General features: G+C 42.4%; 1 long non-coding RNA gene across 1 annotated transcript; it reads left to right on the top strand.

Annotated features, from left to right (window-relative positions):
- The first annotated feature begins 19,287 nt into the window (after positions 1 to 19,287).
- On the top strand, positions 19,288 to 20,267 carry LOC139435470 (uncharacterized). Its single transcript, XR_011644707.1, has 3 exons — positions 19,288 to 19,339; positions 19,694 to 19,785; positions 20,167 to 20,267. It is a non-coding gene; the product is annotated as an uncharacterized lncRNA (long non-coding RNA).
- Positions 20,268 to 20,862: the final 595 nt, after the last annotated feature.

The raw sequence follows: 20,862 nt of genomic DNA, 5'->3' as shown, positions 1-20,862 counted from the left end.
TCGTTTTTTACAAATCGCCTGAAAATGGTACAAACAAGTGGCCACATGTGTGATGAAGGTGTTGCGCTGGGCTATATCATGCAATTGAAAGTTAATCTTAAACTCGCTCCATAGCGGAGATATTCCCGCGAGAGTGCGGAAAACTTAAATGTATTTATTTATTTCAAATGTGAAATGTTACCAATATACTCACGGACCACTAGGGGGCGCTCACGGACCACCAGTGGTCCGCGGACCACACTTTGAGAAGCACTGCTTTAGATGAAAATAAGGAGCACTCCCCACGCCCCTCTGAGAGATATTTGGTTGTTTTTTTTAAACACAATGGTACCTTGCTTGGTTGGTTATTAGCTAATGGTTACACAAGCCAAAAAACCATTATGACATCACAACATGGCCCAAAAAAAGGCTTTTATATAAATGGATCAAGACAAAAAGTGAGCAAATGTTTTTTTCCTGAAACGTTCAGAGTCTCTTAATACAGAGGGGACACATATTTATGTATAAAATACATGAAAAAGTGGATTTTGTATAATAGGTGACCTTTAAAAGAACATGTACATTTTGCATGAACAATTCAATCAATCAATGTTTATTTATATAGCCCAATATCACAAATGTTGTGATATTTCGATATTTCTATTGAAACCAACATAATCTAATATAGAGTTAAATGCAACAGTAAGGCTATTTTTATCGTCGTCAACATGAATATTAAAGTCACCTACGATAATTACTTTATCTGTTTTAAGAACCAAAGTTGATAAAAACTCAGAGAATTCTGATAAGAATTCTGAATAAGGACCTGGTGCACGGTACACTGTAACAAATAAGATTGGCTGCAAAGTTTTCCAGGTCGGATGCGTAAGACTAAAAACGAGGCTTTCAAAGGAGGTATAATTTAACTTTGGTTTAGTATTGATAAGTAAACTTGAGTCAAAGATTGCTGCAACTCCACCTCCTCGGCCCGTGCCTCGAGCAATATGAGTGTTGACATGGCTGGGTGGAGTGGCCTCATTTATGCTGACATATTCTTCATGTCTCAACCAAGTTTCAGTGAGACAGCATATATCAATATTATAATCTGATATTAAATCATTTACCAATATTGCTTTAGATGCTAGAGATCTTATGTTTAAGAGACCACATTTAATATTCCTGTTTTGTTGCACTGTAGTAGTTGTTACATTTCCTCTTATTAGGTTATTATGTATGACACCTCTATTAGGTTTTACCTTAAATTGTCCTTGGGCAGACACACACACCGCTAATATTGGGTATTTTATTGGGTTCGGGATTCCTATGGATGACTGCCGAGGAGAGAGCGCAGAGAAGCGTATAAAACTGCGACTCCGCCTCCTGGTCTCAACTCCAGTTTGTCATGGATTAAGTCCACAAAGCCCTGAAATGTTTGCCGAAATGAGATCTGCACCTTCCAAAGTAGGATGAATGCCGTCTCTCTTAATCAGACCAGGTTTTCCCCTGAAGGCTGTCCAATTATTTACGAAGCCCACATTGTTTGCTGGGCACCACCAAGACAACCAGCGCTGAAATGATGACATGCGGCTATACATGTCATCATTGATCAGATTGGGGAGGGGACCAGAGAAGATTACGGTGTCCGACTTTGTTTTAGCATAACTACACACCGACTCCACATTAAGCTTGGTGCATTCTGATTGGCCTAAACGAACATCATTACCACCGACGTGAATAACAATCCTACCGTATTTACGTTTATTTTTAGCCAGCAGTTTAAGATGCGCCTCAACGTCGCCCGCTCTGGCCCCCGGAATGCATGTGACTGTGGAGGCTTCGGTCTCTAAATTCACGTGTCTCATAATAGAGCTACCAATAACCAGAGTTGGCTTCTCAGCGGGTGTCTCGCTGAGTGGGGAATATCTGTTAGATACGTGAACGGGTTGGTGGGGACCTGCGGGTTTCGTGTTATGCCCCTTCTGAGCAGTCACCCAGTCTGCTGGCTGCTCAGGAGTTACCGGGGGACGGCTAGTACGAGCTACCTGTTGCCGGTCTATACCGGCTAACATGGGTTTTAATGTAGCTGAGTTACTTTCTAAAATGCGGAGCCGGGCTTCTATGGCTGATTCCCGCCTCCAACCTAGCAACTGTACTACATTTAACACACGCAGGCCGTGTAGCAATGTCATGATACTGTCATGAAGCTATGGTAACCTCTCCTTAGAGCGCGTGGAATGAAGGATTCAACAAAGCAATGCGCTAGGAAAACTAGATCTCATATAATAAAAACAGTTATTCTTAATTCTGTTCTTCCAGCAGTATAATGAAGGCTCCAATTAAAACCTTTTAATAAACACATATATTTCCATTAGCCGTTTTCTTTGCTTCATACTACCATGTTGTCTTTCTATCTCAAACTATATTTTTCTCGATGAGCAGCTAATTATCCATCCACAAAGCGTCTCAGAGCAGTGTCTGCAGCTGCAGTGAAGTGCAGGTTGCCAGGTTTTGGCTTTGGTATTTTTGCTTATTGGTTTGAAAGCATCTTAGGGACACGGAGAGACAGCTGTCCAGCTGCTTTACTGCAGTGCTGAGTCCAGTATCAATCTGTGCACGTCTCCAAAAAGCACGAAACACAAGAAGTAGTAAAGTATTGCACGTAAGAACAAAATGTTCCTTATTTCCCTCTCATTCAGCCCTTCACTGCTTCAGGACGCACGAGAGTACCTTTGGCAATAATTCCACGAGGGGCTGAAGAAGATGAATACAAATACCTGGTTTGATTCTCTGATGTTTATGAGCTCTTCTCTAGTGAAAGAGCTCAATGTGCTGCGAGCAACAACAAATAGAAAACAACACAGTGTGAAGCTGACCGTCGAGCAGCCCGACCAAGCAAGGAGGCAGAGAGTTCAAATATAACCCGGTGTGGGCATTTATTACTCCTTGTGGTACACGACACAGCCTCAATATTACTGTCTCATGTGAACACAGTCAGCAGCAACAAGGATCTCACACACACAAACAGGAAGCACAGAGCCTAAATACACACAGGACCAATCAAACGAACAAGACACAGGTGAGGGGGAGGAGACAACACAGGGCACCAGGTGAACCCAATCACCAACAATGAAGCTATACAACCCGTAAAGAGATCACCTCCGTGACACACAGTGAGACCACAACACAGAGGCAGCCATACTCAGTGCCATCAGTTGTATTTATCAAAATGATTGACCATGTGACCAGAACCATGGACAGCGCTGTTTCTTGTGAGAGTAGGTGTGGCGCTGTCAGAAACAAAGCAGAGATTGTGAACCCATGTGCTTCCTTTCAGTCTTAGTAAATACACTTTGGACTCTCATTCAAGTCACTTCATTCATCAAGTTTACGACTCACCTCCCAACACTCTCTGATTGCTCTGTAGCTTTCAATCAGAGCTCTGGTGGAGTCAGCTCTGCAGCTCCACCTACTGGACAGTGGTGTCCGAGTCCTGCTGATGTTCATGTCCAGGTTGTTACAGTTAATATTTCATTCCAACTGTGAAGTGATGCGATACAGTGACGGTAAACTGGAGATCGAAGAAATCTTCACAGCTACCGTCAGTGCTGGCAACTCAAAGCACAGAATGGAGAAAGGGGATTGCTCTTTTTGAATGATCCAGGATTCGGTAATATTCACAATGCATGCTTCTGGGGCCAGATGATGAATCATGTTTATGACCCATTCAAACTGCTCCTGTGTGGCTGTGAAGAGGCTCGCACCAAAGCATTCTCTCCACCCCTTCCCTTCCTCGCTGATAAAGCACATGGGATATTTCCATCTAACTCGTTGTCCCCATCATCCCCGATGTTGGCTCAACTCCCATCACTGTTTCACGTTTCTTCAAGTGCATCTGCCTAAAGAAACTCGTTGTTGTCTCTGAAGGTACACACACTGTGACACACACACTGTCATACTGTACACACACTGTGACACACACACTGTCATACTGTATACAGGGGCGTCGCCTGGACCTGGAAACATTCGGGGCTTAGCCCACAGTGGCGGCGCTCCAGTCGAATTTTCTACTTCAAGACTCCCCACACACACATACACAATTGCGCCATCTGGTGTCACAAACGTGTGCCTGCATTAGCTTTTTTACGGCAATGGATTGTGGGAGAATCTCATAGCACGTGAGGATCTCTTGAGGGTAAGGTGCCTGTATTATGTCGGTGGACAAAATGTATGTTTTCATTTGATTTGAACAATAACGTACTGTTGTGTTTGTTTAGTTAATTGTTTAATGCTCACAGTCACAGCAACATGTTTTTGTGTGATTGGCTATTTGTTTTATATGATTTATCAACGTGATCATCAATAGCTAATCTGAGCACCAGAACCCAACTCACGTGTCCTTTTATGCTGTCCATTGAAATGCAGGTATGTGAGTTTTGTACACCAGTTTATTTATGTGTAATGTTTCACATTGCTCCACATGATGCCTCAACTACAAAGTCTTCCATGTTTCTACGCTTCTTCCTCTGCGTCACAGTTTCGGGAATATCAAGATCATTGCACAGGGTCTTGGTCTTGTCATAGACCTCATATGCTTTCTCGTTACTTCGGTAACTTTTCAGTGTGTTCTCAACTGCTATTTTGTAATCTACTGCCTGCACCAAGTCAATTGTTTCTTTCTGCAGGTATTTGTACAGGCCTTGAGTGGTTGAGAGCAGTGTCTGGAACATGACAAGCATGTAGATGGTACTGAATTTTCAAAGCTTGATTTCCAGTCCCTTTGCTAGAGGGGCTGAAAGGCTCCCTAAAGTCTTGATCAAAGCAGGGAGGTTTTTGACATGCCCAGCGAACAAGTTGTTTGTCCCCTACCTCTAGCTGTTTCTGAAATGTTTGCAATCTCTGATGGTGGACAAGAGATGTGGAGAAGAAAGAGTAGAGACACTCCAGTAGATCAACGCAGGTATGTGAGTTTTGTACACCAGTTTGTATAAGTTTAATGTTTCACATTGCTTATGAAAAATATACTACGACTATGTTTTGTTGTTGACTGGACACTTATTTTGTAAAAGAGATAGCATGTGAGCATCTCTTAAGCAATGCAGCTCACGTGTCCTTTTTATATGCTGTCCATTGAAATGCAGGAAAGTAATCACCAGCTCTGAGTGATCTGTTGCCGAGGGGACACTACACAGGAGTTACATAAGCAGAGATAAAGTGCTATTTTGGGGGGAACTCACCTCCTCTGGGGTCCCCCAGGAAGATTTTTTTTAAATATTGAAGTTAAAAGCATCAATCTTGTGCACTTTGAGAGCAACATCAAGAGATATGGATACATCTCTCAACACCCATATGTCAAAAATAAATCAAAGAATCAGAATCAGAAATAGGTTTATTATTTAAAAACACTTAATTTTCCAATTAAATCATAAACTATGTCAAATTATTAGAAGTTGTTAGTAATCAGATTAAACAGAAAAAAGGGATGGAAGGAGGAAATAATAATCCCTCATCACTTGCTGCTTCCTTCACCTCTTGATGTTTCCCTCATCACGTACTGCTTCCCTCATCACTTGCTGCTTCCCTCATCACTTGCTGCTTCCCTCATCACTTGCTGTTTGCGTTTTTTTTTATTTTATTTATCCTTTATTTATCCAGGAATGTCCCATTGAGATACAAGATCTCTTCTTCCAGGGAGTCCTGACCAACACGGCACACAACAAGTTTCAACATAAAACAAAGGCATTAAACAAAAAAAACATACAATTCAAATATAAATACAGAAGGCCATTTGTGCAGTGGCAAGAAGCATAATCACATCAGCAATAGCATCAGGTAAAACAGTTACATGTTTCATGAAGGGCTAATCGTAGCATACCTTTAAAAGCATTTACAGTAGGAAGTGCCTCTAGACAAAGTTTTACTTGCAGCGTATTCCATAAAAAGGGAGCATAGTGGGAGAATGCAGCTTTACCAAGCTCTGACTGCATCAAAGGAACATTTAAAAGCATCCCATTTGCTGCTCGTCTAGTATTAAAAAAGCAAGTATAAAATGACAGAAGTCTGGAGATATATAAGGGCAGCTTACCTAGCAATGACTTAAGGATAAATCAACATGTGTGATTGTCTTCTTTGGTACAGAGAGGACCATCCTAAGGACTGATACAAAGTGCAGTGGTGGGTGCGAGAGCCTGCACCCGTTACAAAACGTATAGCAGTATGGTACGCAGAGTCCAGCTTTTTAAGCAGGGAGGAAGAAGCATGCATATAGATCACATCGCCATAGTCTAATACAGACAGAAAGGAACTCTGCACAATTCTCTTCCTGGCTTCAGACGGGAAACATTTCCTTAAACGAAAGAAAAAGCCCAGTTTAGGTCTAAGTTTTCTCAGTAGGTTCCCAATATGAACATCAAAGGCCATCTTTTCATCAATCCATATGCCCAGATATTTGTAGGATGCTACTTTGTCAAGGCATGTCCCTTCCAGTGTAAGAATCGGAGGGACAGCTGTATTAGCTCGAGAGCGAGAGAAGGTCATGTACTTGGTCTTTTTTGCATTAAGGACCAGTCTTAGCCTTAGCAAGGAGTGTTGCAGTGTATTAAAAGCATCCTGTAGAAGCTCTATAGCCTGAGTTAAAGAGGAAGCCACTGTATAAACAACTGTATCATCGGCGTATAAATGAAACCGTGCTGGGTTTATCCCATTTCCTAGTTCATTTATAAAGATGGAGAATAAGACAGGGGCCAAAATAGAGCCTTGTGGAACACCTTTGTTTATAGTAAGAGCAGCTGAGGTATAATCTTCTACTGAGACACACTGAGTTCTTTCAGATAGATAGTTTTTAAACCAGCTCAAAGCCATTTTGCCAAGACCTATGCAGCCAAGCCTCTGCAGTAGCAATGCATGATCCACAGAATCAAAAGCTTTAGACAGATCAACAAACAATGCTGCACAGTGTTTTTTCTTGTCTAGTGCTTCAATGATGTCATTTGAGACTAGCATAGCCGCTGAAGTAGTACTATGGCCTGATCTGAAGCCGGACTGAGACTCGCTAAGAATATTATGGTCAGTTAGAAACTTTTTCAGTTGTTCGTTTACAAGAGATTCAAAGACTTTGGCCATTACAGACAGTCTGGAAATAGGGCGATAATTATTTAGGTCAGAGGGGTCTCCGCCCTTTAACAAGGGGAGAACCATGGCCGACTTCCATGAGCTAGGTAATTCACCAGCATAAAGACTGAGATTCAGAATAGAGGTTATGGGTTCTGCAATCAGACCTGCAGCAACTTTGAAGAAGAACGGCTCTATCTTGTCTGGGCCTGAAGATTTCTTTACATCTAGGCTCATTAAAGCTTTGTGAACCTGAGAGGTCAAGATGGGGGCAAAGGTGAACAGTTGATCAGGGTCAAGTGGCGGAGGACCTGGCTCTCCTTCTGCAGCGATCATCCCTGAGTTGCTAGAATCAAAGATTGAGCCAGCAGAAATAAAATGATTATTAAAGCTGTCTGCAATATCCATTTTGCCCTTGATTTCACTCTGATTTACCCTTAAGAGATCAGGAAGGCTGTTTGGAGTGATAGAACCTGAGGAGGATTTAACAAGTTTCCAAAACTTTGCAGGGTTATTCAAATTGTCATGTATTGCATTAAGATAGTAGGCACATTTAGAGTTTTTAATCAGCTTAGTGCATTTGTTTCTTAATGTCCTATACAGATTCCAATCTAATGGAATATTCGATTTCTTTGCTTTAGCCCAGGCAGTGTCTCTCTGTCGAATGAGAGAGGATATAGAATCATTAAACCAGGGGTTGTCTTTACCGCTTATCCTAGATGTCCTAAAAGGAGCATGCTTGTCACATATAGCCAAGAAGGTGGATTTAAAATAATTCCATGCTAACTCAACATCGGTCATAAGTGAAACAATGTGTAAATCACTATTAAAAACATCATGTAGAAACGCCTGCTCATCGAAATGTTTGAATCGCCTCTTGTGAATGAAACGTGGCTTTCCTTTAGGGATCTTACAGGTTCTCACACAAGCAATTGCGCAGTGGTCGCTTATATCATTACAAAACGTGCCTACTGCGGAGAAACGCTGAGGTGCGTTTGTAAGAATAACATCAATCAAAGTGGACTTCTCTAAATCTTTTTGGTTTAACCGAGTTGGCGAGTTAACTAGTTGCACCAAACAGAGAGAGTCACAAGTGTCCTTGAAAGAGTTTTGTAAATCCGTTTGCCAGTCCCAGTTTAGGTCTCCGAGTAAAACCATCTCGGATTTAGTCCAGTTATGGAGAAGATTGGAGAGTATATTCGTGGCTTCGCTTGAGGCAGCGGGCGGGCGGTAGCATCCGATCACTATAATGTCTGAACCACTTGGGAGCAATAGTTTAATTACAGAGAGTTCAAAGCATTTTGGTTTTGTTAGGGATTCGATGCAGGTGCAGTCTAAATGGTTTTTAACATAAATCGCAACCCCGCCCCCTTTTCCCACACGGTCTGTTCTAAAGACATTGTAATCTTTTATATTTATCATATCATTTGTAATCGACTTTTTGAGCCACGTCTCAGAAAGGACAATGATATCAGAGTCAGTCGAATCGGCCCATATTCTGATGGAGTCCATTTTATTAATCATGCTGCGAACATTAAGGTGAAAAAGACGTAATCCGTCTTTCGTTCTAAACTCCTCTGGTGTTTGCAGCTGAGACAGTTCTGGGCCTGGATTCGGTTTCACGTTACCCGATATCAGGAGTAGGAGAATTAGAAGCCAGGTCCTCCTCGCTCGGAAAGACAACAGACTTTACAGCATGTTTTTTTTTAATTGAAGTTGTGTTGGTGTTTGTGTGTCGGTTGTTGACGGCAGTGTGTGCCCACCCTTGGTAAATGATTGCCCCCCCATTCGATTTGTTCTAGAGTCGACCCTGATCCTCTCTATAGTGCATCTGTAGAAGGTCAGGATACTCTCTACGGTGCACCTGTAGAAGTTGCAGAGTATCCTGGAGTCCATGTTGAACATCCTCAGCCTGCAGAGGAAGAAGAGCCGCTGTCAAGCTGTTTTGGGGTGATGGTGTTTGTGTGTCGTCAGCAAACTTCACGATGGTGTTGTAGCTGTGTGTGGCCACACAGTCGTATGTGAACAGGGAGTAGAGGAGAGGGCTGAGCACGCAGCCTTGAGGGGCTCCGGTGTTGAGGATCAGGGTGGAGGATGTGATGTTTCCCACCTGCACTGCCTGGGGTCTGCCCGTCAAGAAGTTCAGGATCCAGTCACAGAGGGCGCTGCTGAGCCCGAGGTCTCTGAGCTTGATGACCAGCTTGGAGGGCACAATGGTGTTGAAGGCTGAACTGTAATCAATGAACAGCATTCTCACATATGTGTTCCTCTGGTCCAGGTGTGAGGGGGCAGTGTGGATGGTGAGGGCTATGGCATCGCCTGTGGACCTGTTTGCTCTGGAGGCAAACTGCAGGGGGTCCAGAGAGTCAGAGAGGGAGGAGGTGATGAAGGTTTTGACTAACCGCTCAAAACACTTCATAATGATGGAGGTGAGTGCTACTGGGCGGTAGTCGTTGAGGCTGGTGATTTTTGTCTTTTTGGGGACAGGAACGATGGTGGACTGTTTCAAACATGTGGGGACTACAGACTGCAGCAGGGACCTGTTGAAGGTGTCTGTGAACACCTCTGCCAGCTGAACTGCACACACCCTGAGAACACGGCCAGGGATGCCATCAGGTCCAGGAGCCTTGTGTGGGTTAACCCTTTTAAAGGATTTGCACACATCTGCCCTGTTTAAAACAAAAGGGCAGGGCTCCTGATCCTTCTGTGCTTCCACAGCCTGTCTGATCTCGAATCGTGCAAAAAAACTGTTCAGCTCATCTGGGAGAGATGCGCACGCAGACACTCCCGCAGCACCCCCCGCTGCTCCTTTGTAGTCTGTCATTGTTCTTAGTCCCGCCCACATGTTCCGGGTGTTACAGCCTTTTAATAAGTCAGGCTCCACCTTCTCTTAGTACTGTCTCTTTGCACTGCTAATAGCTCTCTGGAGTTCATACTTAGATTTCCTGTACTCCTCTAAATCTCCAGCTCTGTGCGCGACAGTGCGCGCTTTCAGCTTGGTACACTCCTCGCTGTTTATCCAGGGCTTTTGATTCGGGAATGTTCGTACAGTAACCTTCAGTACCACGTCATCGATGCATTTCCCAATGTATCAAATGACCGTGTCCGTGTGTGTGTTGATATTTTTGTACTCAAACACACTCCACTCCGTAGATTCAAAGCAGTGCTGCAGAGCTGTAGTATGTTACTGTATATAGGTTTTTGTGCATGTAAATGTTTTACAAGAGTTAAATCAATGTGGCTTTTTAACATTAAAGCACGGAGACATGTCACAGTTGAGGCACTAAATACAAATATGAACCTAAAAACTAGCATAATATGCACTCTTTAAAGGTCTCCTATCATGCAAAATGCACTTTTTGATGTATTTTAGACATAAATATGTTTCCTCGTTGTGTCAAAGAACTCACAAAGTGTCAGAAAACAAAACCCTCTCTCTTTTCCTCCGTATGGACAGAGCTGATCCAGATTTGCGTCCGGTATGATGAAATATCTGAAATGTGGGCTGGCTTTACACCCACGGTCCTATCAGAAACGTTGCTATCAGAAACAATGCCGATGTGTTTTGGACGTAATATGGTCTGTGTTTACATTAGCAAGCATCGCTAACACTCAGAGCTAACTGGAGAGCTAACTGGAGAGAGTATGTGTAAAAAAGCAGGAAATAAAGAAAGGAACTCACCTGTGGTAAACCCGCAAGAGAAAAAGCATTTGAGCTCCATACTGTTTTAAAAATAGTCCTTGATGTGGTTTTGAACATGATATGGCATTTAATCACGGCAGCATTTAGCTGAGAATCTCTCTGTAGAATTCTGAGCAGGCATTAGCTCCCACCCCAACTTTCTTCCTTTTTTTTTTTAAAGCTAAGGGCCCAAAATCAGCGTTTCTCTAACAGGGCTGAAACAGAGGGATATGAGGCATGGCTAGAATGGGTGATATATTTGGTATTTTTAGCAAAACACATCATAGACATGTATTTTATATTTGTTTTATATATCTGAGACCCAGAATATATGCCTCAAAATAGTATGACAGGAAACCTTTAAAGGGGACCTATCATGCAAAATGCACTCTTGTACATCTTTTATACATGAATATGTGTACCCGGTGTGTCAGGGAACTCACCAAGTGTCAGAAAATACAACCCTCTCTCTTTTCCTCTATACCCAAATCTCTAAAAAAAAAAGGGGCTTTAACGGATCTGATACAGACTGATCCAGATTTGAATTATTTTCTACGTCAGAAAAGGGGTGCTCCGCTTAGTGGTCAATTCTCCACCTATCAGGGGAATGAGAGGTTGGGCCACGGCCGGCCATAGAGTGGCGAAGTCACGCCCATCTACTTCCGGTCCATGGGACCTTATTTCGAAAAATTATCTATTGAAGTCAATGGAGAGAGAAGACGTATCTTTCGATTCTGTTTGAATTGTGCCACGAATTACACATATGATGTTTGTCAATCTTAAAAAATAATTTCCATGTCAAAAAAGTCACAGTTTTTCGTAAAACTGTTGAAATATAAGACTATGAAAAATACGCAACTAGAAAGACTACAAATCCCAGAGTCGGGTAACTGATGTCAAATCTTTGTTTCTCTAACAGGGCTGCAAAAGAGGGGTTTTATCAGTATGAGGGATGGCTACAATGGGTGAAAAGAACTTCACAGACATGTTTTATATAGGTATAAAATACAATATTATTTTTCAGATATAGCATGATAGGTCCACTTTAAGAAAATAATTGTATTACTTGTTCCACCACTGTTAGCACCAGTGCTCCATGATGACAGGATAATCTCTGAGTCTATAGAGTTGATATGAGTTTATATACAGTTATTGGTCTGAGTGTGCTCCTCTCTGCAGGTTCCCTCTCTTCACAGCAGTCTATCAGATTTGTTTCGACAGATGATTTCCTGCCTGCAGAGCCACCCAGAGCATGTGTGATCAGGGAGTTACATCAACACCAGTTTAGCATAAGATGCTAATGCTGTGAGCCTATAAGCTTACTGCAGTGGGTTCAGTGCACATACTGTATAATGTCCTTAATCAATTCAAGTTCAGGTAAAATTGACCAAAAGGAACTGCACTTTGCCATATTTCCAGCAGCCAACAATTACCTTCTCATCTGATAGCAATACTGCATACTGTCATCCTTTTGAAAGGTACACTAAATCAATAATATTTTCTTGCAGTTTGGGTAGACTGTGGTGTTAATATCCCAATGCGGGAGTTAAAGCAAACATCAATTAAATTATTATTGATCCTCACCTGGTTTCCTGATGCTTCTATAGTATGGATTTACTGCTGCAGCTGTGTGTTGTTATGTGTTTCTATAACTCATGTGGGTTCTGTTTTTTCCTGGTTTTTGGTTTCTACCCCACAGTCCTCCTCCTTTCTACAAAAAACAACAGGCTCCATCTTTTGCTAAAGTAGCACAAATGATTATGTCATTGGCTTATTCATACTATTGCGTTATATTGCAGCTTTGCCGTTATTATTTTGCTTTTTATAATGATATTATAAACAAGTTTGTAGTCACTTCAGGTGTTTTCAACCTAGACTTATTTTTATGTATTATATATTTATATACGTTTGACTCACTCTACTGTTCAGCTTTTAGAAACACTATGTTTTTCCCAAGACCAGAATAAAGTATTCCAGGTTTGTGACCAAATGCTAGAAGTGAACCTGTGTTCACTTAAAGGGACGGTTTGGGAAATGCTGAAACAACTCAAAACAGCAGCCATTATAACGTGGGACTGCATCTGTGTCATATTGATGTCCTTTAGTTAAGTCCTGCACAAGCACACAAGCACCAGACTATGCATTTTGATTTAGGATGAGATACGGATATTTACTCTGTGTTACAGTATTGTGTAACTTCAAAGGATTTGTGTTCATGCATTTTCTTTTCCTTTCAGGTAAATATCAGTCTATGGTAAATATACAGTAGTTGCGAAAATACTCAAAAGGATTTCTTTAAAAAACTCCCACATCTAGCACAGAAAATTGATTAATTGTGTACCGGCAGACATGAGTTTCAATCCTACAGTAAGTCAGTAATGCATTTGAATACCCATCATTAGCTCAGTGTCAAAAACATTGAGATTCTTCCTTTCAACTGTTGCCAAGTAGCAATATCGTAACATGAAATATTGAAGATTGTATAGAGCTCTTTTCTAGTCTGAGTGTCCTCACAGTCCCAATAGCGCATCCCAGGACCCGCTGTGTGCTGGACAGTCCCGACAGTTCCCTTTGAAAAGTGCTGTGCTCGGCTCTTTATCTGAGGGGGCGAGCCATCTGCCAATCGAGTGAATTAGGCTGTGTTCAGCATAAAGCCTTTTATCCTGTCAGAGTGAAACATTGTGAAAACATGTCCATTAAAGCTAAACTCTCACCTTTTTGTCACTTTTGTTTCTGTGCTGAGCATTAGCCGCATTAATGGATTATGAGACCTGGTAACTGTTCCACCTCATTCCAAAGGTAATATTTGTCATCCGGCACATGACCCCAACACTTTTTCTCTTCCTGAGCTGTCTCTGTGCTGTGAGTCCACTGCCAATGATCACAAGTGAAGTGAGCCTGTAGGCCTGTAGTTTAAATCCATCGTTCTGAATCAAAGCATGAAAGCCTGGGACAGATGAGGGCTTAATCCACTGTCCACGGAGGACAATGAGCCTGTTCTGACTGGTGCATCAGAGAATCTCTTGTTCTCAGAACAACTGAAACTCACTGTGTAATGCGGGTCTAATGTAGGAGCTGAATACACAACCATCATACCATCAGCTGACACTGATACACACACACGCAACTTTAAAGCGCCCATGTCATGGCCATTTCTACTGATCATAATTCCATTGTTGAGGTATACTAGAATAGATTTATATTGTGCAATTTTCCAAACTCACATTGGTTTCTCATACAGCATCTCTGTATAGTATGTGTATTCACTCTCTGTCCTAAACGGCTTGTTGGAGCTCCTGAGCCCAGTGTGCTCTGATTGGTCAGCTCGCCCACTCTGTTCTGATGAGTCTACCACCGTTACAGCTGAACATCAGTGATTATGTGTTACAATGGCGTTAGCAACCAGAAAATGGCACCAGTAAGGACAAACAGATGAGAATGCTGCGTGGGGTCTGGGTGCCGTGTTGGCCGGACGTTGCGCGGCTCGCTGCTGCGAGGAGCGGACAGTGTGAGCTGGGTTCATTTCCTGCTTGCTGCGTGGGGTCTGCGAGACAGCGAGACATCACGAATGGACATGGGAAGGGGGGATGCTGAGGGGGCTGCAGCACCCTCATCTGCGAGGGTCCACTAGCACCCGCAACCCCCCTTGTCAGACGCTCGAGATTTGTCAACGGGGGTGGGTGAGGGAGACCCTCGTGAATTGTTTACGGAAAGAGAGGGGTTTTAGGTTGCCATAAGGCTGTTGACGGTCTTATTATAGGCTACATCCATTGGTTGGTTTTGTGGCACATTTGTAACGCTGTGCCAACTTGGGCAAGCACGCAGGCAAACTTGAGGAGCCCACACAGTATGGAGAGAGATTGAGCGAGAGAGAGAGCGTGTGCAGCGGTCTGCTTGCGCACAGAGCAGTTCGTGAGAGAGCTGGCTTGAGTACATTTCTCTTCAAAATATAATTGATTGCCAGCCCTTGTCCCTGGCTGGCTTGCTAGCTCGTTGGTAACGTAACTGATTTATTCTAATGTCCCTGCATCTGGCGCTGAGTTGCCATATTCCTTTCGTGAATCACTTCCTGATATCCATTGTTTCAGATAAATATAAATGATAATAGCCAAACTAACCTAGCAAGAGTAAACTGACAGGCTGCTGTGCCGCATCTCACTCAAAAACCCACACGACTCAACCCAGCGAAAAACCTGTCTCGCGCGCAGCCTTTCATTCAGAATGTCATAGCAAAAATAAAAAAATGATATTAAACCAATCATTCAACATAGTTTAAAAAAATATATATATTAGGACAACGCCCTACAAATAACAACAATAAACATAATAATAAAACAATTAAAATGTATTCAGCCCTGAATAAAACAGCGGGTCCAAATCCTGGATGGGCTGTCTATATGGCGCTGGCTAAAATAAGATAATTTACAGGGTTGCCAACCAGTGGCGGCCGGCCCATAGGGGCGCTAGGGGCGCCGCCCCACCTCTTGCCAGATACAAAATAAAAAATAAATAAAAAAATATATATTTAAAAATATATATATATTATATTTGAATTTTTAATGAACAAGGTAAATATCATACAATTAGTATCACAAAAATGTATAATCTACAATACAATCTCGTTTAAAATTGTGTTACGATGTCTAAAGTTACTGATAAGTCACCTGTTTCCTGCCTGGCCTTGCCCATGGCATTAGTTTATCATTACCGGGCAGAGCCCCCGAGCAAAACAGCAGCAACCAGCAGGTTGCAAAAGTCTCTATAGTAAACTGTGCCGCCGAAATATAATTTCAGCCAATCAGCGCCGTCAAATATTTTGGTCACGTGGGCGCTCACGTTGGCGCCCATGTTGCTTACGTGCATTGATGAGTTGTTTTTTAGACTCGTGAGTGACCAAGGTGACGCAGTATTTGGATGAGAATGGTGTGCAGGTGGAGTCGCCGGAACCTCGGTCCGCCCAAGAGCTACTCTCCAATCCTTTTGAAAGAAGAAGTTTGGGAGATAAATTGATACTTAAAGACCTTGGACCGGACCAACCCGATTTGTATATCACAGCAAGCTCGTGAAAAAGACAAAACGTATCAACAAGGCTTCTCACATGGCTAGCTGGATGCAAACAGGTAAATGCTATCTTTTGTTTCTCATGCTTGCTCTTCAAACAGCCGGGGACAGATACGATCTGTTCAGAAACTAGACAAAAGTTAAACAAGTACAAACCACAGACTATCTGTGTCATGGAGAATACAGTCGCTGGTTTATTTATGTCTGTAGGCCGTTGTTGTGAGTGTGGACGGTCGGAGCATATATAGCGTTAGCTTAGCCAAGCTCCATTCAGGGAACAAGCATTCTAAAAGGTTTTTCGCCTGCCGTCTGTCTGCAGACTTGTCAAAGCATTAATTCATGGTTTTTACTAACCGGTATCAGTATGTTGTTACGTCGGCATCATTTAGAAACGTGTATTACAATTTAATCACGGTAAAATATGTTCATGTTGTTGTAGCTGTAGCTCCCGAGCCAGCGCATCTTGTTTGATTGATGCGAGTAAACACAGCTGACAGCTGCGGTGAAACTCGAGCGACTAGAGCGATGCGATAGGAGCGTTTAGAGCGAAGCGAATATTCGCATCGCGTCCGGTCTGAACGCAGCATTAAAGCGAGCTCCGCGCTGCACTGGAAACGCGCCATTACATCACCAGAAGTCCTAATTTAAGGGGTAATTTCTCCCAAAAAAAAATGTTTTACTCACTCTATCAATAGCCCCACCAAAAATATATTCCACCAGCCGCCACTGACTGTACTACACACACACCTACACACTGTACCACACACAACTACAGCTCCTAAAGCATAATCAGGCTACAGCCGTTGTGTATTTTATTATGTGAAGCACTAAATGGTCTTAGAAAAATATCGACTCTTTGTTTGTAGATATCTACTAAACTAAAGCAAATAAAGAGAGAAGGCCTGTTATACTGAGTGATTATACACACTGCTCTGCTTTCTGCACAGACCTCACAGCTGTTATCACTGTAAACATCGCGTTGTGATGAAAGCAGGTTCATAAGACGCTTCTCAATACTCAAATTTCCCCTCCTCGACTCCTCGACCCTCCGGTAGTGACCCGGAAATGAATTTCAGCGCGCCATTTTGAAGGACATCTCATTTCTCTAAATGCACACGAGGACCGAGCATCGAGCGTCGAGGAGGCTCTCTGGAGGAGCTATAACCGAGGATACACTGATGGTTCCTCCACGGATGCATTTCCAGGAACGGTGGAGGCGTGACACACGGCCGGACTTATCTCAGCCAATGACAGCTCTGCATGCAACCCCTGGATATTATTTTAGAAACTGCTTTCATCGCGTCGCGATATTTACAGTGAGAACAGCTGTGAGGTCCGTGCATAAAGCAGAGCAGTGTGTATAATATATATCACTCGGTACAACAGGCCGTACAACCGGTGTGTGGTACAGTGTGTAGGTGTGTGTGTGGTACAGTGTGTAGGTGTGTGTTGTACAGTGCGTAGATGCGGCGGACAGACGGGTCTCAGTTGGTTTGGTGTCCTCTGCTTACTTTTAATACTTGCAAATACAACTTTTGGCCCGTAATTTCAATTCCCCATTTCAGCGACAAGAGAGAGGGGGGGGGGGGATATATCCAGTCTCTGATTGTGTTACGTTATTATGAGAGTGCTCTCATACTTTAAATTGTATATATTTATATAAATATATTTGTGTGTGTGTCCGCATCTGTAGCCTGGTATTGTCTCATTATACCACACTCTCAATTAATTCAAAGTAAATATGTGGGGGAACAATGTTCAGCTGATCTAACAGAGATTATAAAATATGACAAAACACTCGACAGCTGATGCAGCTGTTGCCACGTAATAATGAACGGACGTCGCTTTAATATGACTGCTCAGAGGAGAGGAGTTCTCATTTCTTTAAACGTCTGCTGCTTCCCCTCCTCTGTCCTCCGCTCGCATCTCCTGTGGGCGGGACTAAGTCTCGAGGAGGGGAGTCGAGGAGGGGAAATTTAAGAATTGAGAAGCCTCTTAAGATAATATCCAGGGGATGCAAGCAGAGCTGTCATTGGCTGAGATAAGTCCGGCCGTGCGTCACGCCTCCACCGTTCCCGGAAATGCATGCGCGGAGGAGCCGCGGAGGAGCCATCAGTGTATCCTCGGTTATAGCTCCTCCAGAGAGCCTCCTCGACGCTCGATCCTCTGTGTGCATTTAGAGAAATGAGACGTCCTTCAAAATGGCGCGCTGAAATTCATTTCAATCAATCAACAATCAACAATCAATCATCGTCCAGCCTCAGCTTTGGTATTCTTTCACAACCATGTTATGGGTTTATTAGACTGAGCAAACATAAACATATGTGGGGAACATAGTGCTGCGTCTCATGGAACATGAAGATTTAATAAATACATTTACAAAACCGTCCCTTCTTAGGGCGAGTTCCCACTGCCTCCTCCTCTCTTCGGTTTTGGGAAACCTTAAAAACATGAGAAAGGTAGCCAGATATATAAATTATTGTCAACATTTTCCTCCCTTCTTTCCTTTAACATTAAGGGTAAGGACAAAAATACACACCAAAAAAATCATATTTTTGGTATGTATGTATACTTTAAGAATAAGACAACCACACTAAGAGTAATAAAAAAGGTGTCCAAAAGAAACATTAAATAATTGTGTAAAGAAATGGTAGCAACATATTCTAAAGAGGCTGGGTCAACAACAATCTTGCAATACTATTATCTCACATAGCCCCACTGATCCTGTGTAGCAGGACTTGTAATGTACATACATCCACTAAGTAATTAACGATTATCCTAATTTTAGTCATAATATTGTCATATCTTACAGGTGAAAGGTGATCCCACGGGTTCTTGTTTGCAGACAGTGGCGATTGGAGCATCCGTAGGCTGCACAAAAGTCCGGCATAGTCAGGTACTTCTGTAAACACAAAGCCAGCAAATTCCTGTATCATAATGCAAGATGTTTTTAACAAGCCAAACCACTTGGAAGAAATCATGTGTAACTTAAGTTATGTTGAAAAGAAAGAGCAGTTCTGCCTCTCCCACTGGTGTAAAGTTGCTGGGTGAACTTTGTAATACTAGGTCTCACTCACAGCCTCTTGTTATTAGCCAGCTAATAAATACAACCACATAGCAATACAAAAAGAAAAGCTGCAATATCATAGCCATGCTAATAATGTTTATAATAAACAAAACCGTTTGTAAATCAGTCAAGATTTCAGCGAGTTAAGAGTATTTTTGTGCAGATCACTCACCTTACAACAGCTACCATAACGCGAATCAGAGTAACTGTTGACTGTGGCAAGATGGCGGCCAGTCAGCTACGCTGGAAAATCGAGAGGGGTCTGCCTGCAGACCTCCACTCTCAGGACAGTTCCGGTGCAGACCTCCACTCTCAGGACACCTCCACCATAGATATATATAAACACTAGATGGCTCATGGGAGATTTTCCAGCGTAGCTGACCAGCCGCCATCTTGCTACAGTTAACAGTTACTCTGATTCGCGTTATGGTAGCTGTTGTAAGGTGAGTGATCTGCACAAAAATACTCTTAACTCACTGAAATCTTGACTGATTTACAAACGGTTTGGTTTATTATAAACATGATTAGCATGGCTATGATACAGGATGCTTGGACATGTTGAAATTGCAGCTTTTCTTTGTGTATGTGGTTGTATTTATTAGCTGGCTAATAACAAGAGGCTGTCAGTGAGACCTAGTATTACAAAGTTGACCCAGCAACTTTACACCAGTGGGAGAGGCAGAACTGCTCTTTCTTTTCAACACAACTTAAGTTACACATGATTTCTTCCAAGTGGTTTGGCTTGTTAAAAACATCTTGCATTATGATACAGGAATTTGCTGGCTTTGTGTTTACAGAAGTACCTGACTATGCCGGACTTTTGTGCAGCCTACGGATGCTCTAATCACCGCAGTCTGGAAACAAGAACCCGTGGGATCACCTTTCACGTGTAAGATATGACAATATTATGACTAAAATTAGGATAATCGTTAATTACTTAGTGGATGTATGTACATTACAAGTCCTGCTACACAGGATCAGTGGGGCTATGTGAGATAATAGTATTGCAAGATTGTTGTTGACCCAGCCTCTTTAGAATATGTTGTTACCATTTCTTTACACAATTATTTAATGTTTCTATTGGACACCTTTTTTATTACTCTTAGTGTGGTTGTCTTATTCTTAAAGTAGGCTATACATACATGCATACATACCAAAAATATGATAATTTCGGTGTGTATTTTTGTCCTACCCTTAATGTTAAAGGAAAGAAGGGAGGAACATGTTGACAATAATTTATATATCTGGCTACCTTTCTCATGTTTTTAAGGTTTCCCAAAACCAAAGAGAGGAGGAGGCAGTGGGAACTCGCCCTAAGAAGGGACGGTTTTGTTTCCTGTGACAGGACACTGCTCTGCAGTGAGCACTTCAGGAGTGATTTGCTTAAAGATGGTGTTGTACCAACAATATTCAACTTCCCAGCTCATCTTCAAAGGGTATGTGTATCATTGGCCAACAACAATTCAAGGTGTATAAGATTGATATATGTGATTAAATGTCACACTTTAGTTTTTCTTTCTGCAAGTTTAGGAATAAATAATGTGTTGTGTATTACAGCACATTTTAAACACTCAACATGTCTTTAATGTTTATTTTAGCCGGAAGCAACAAGAAGCACAACCACTTCAAGAAGAGCGGAAGATGAACCTCAGCCTAATGTTGTGAGTATTCTGAATGTGGCCAAGACCAGAGAGATGGTCATTGATTTCAGGAGGGTGAGGACGTCTCCTCTACCCCTGTGCATTCTGGGAGAGGATGTGGCTGTTGTGGAGGACTACAAATACCTGGGAGTGCACTTAGACAATGGGCTGAACTGGAGGATCAACACTGACGCTGTGCACAAGAAGGGATATTAGAAGAAGGATATTAATTTCCATATTACTATTATTTATATATTCGTATATTTTGATATTTATTATTAATGGCGAATCGCTACCACTAGGAGCATATATCGCCACCTACTATG

The sequence above is a fragment of the Pseudochaenichthys georgianus genome, chromosome 16, assembly GCF_902827115.2.
Source record: "Pseudochaenichthys georgianus chromosome 16, fPseGeo1.2, whole genome shotgun sequence".
In the NCBI taxonomy this organism is placed as follows: domain Eukaryota; kingdom Metazoa; phylum Chordata; class Actinopteri; order Perciformes; family Channichthyidae; genus Pseudochaenichthys; species Pseudochaenichthys georgianus.
Note: the sequence above shows the minus strand (reverse complement) of the source record. Positions and strands in the feature narration are given on the sequence as shown.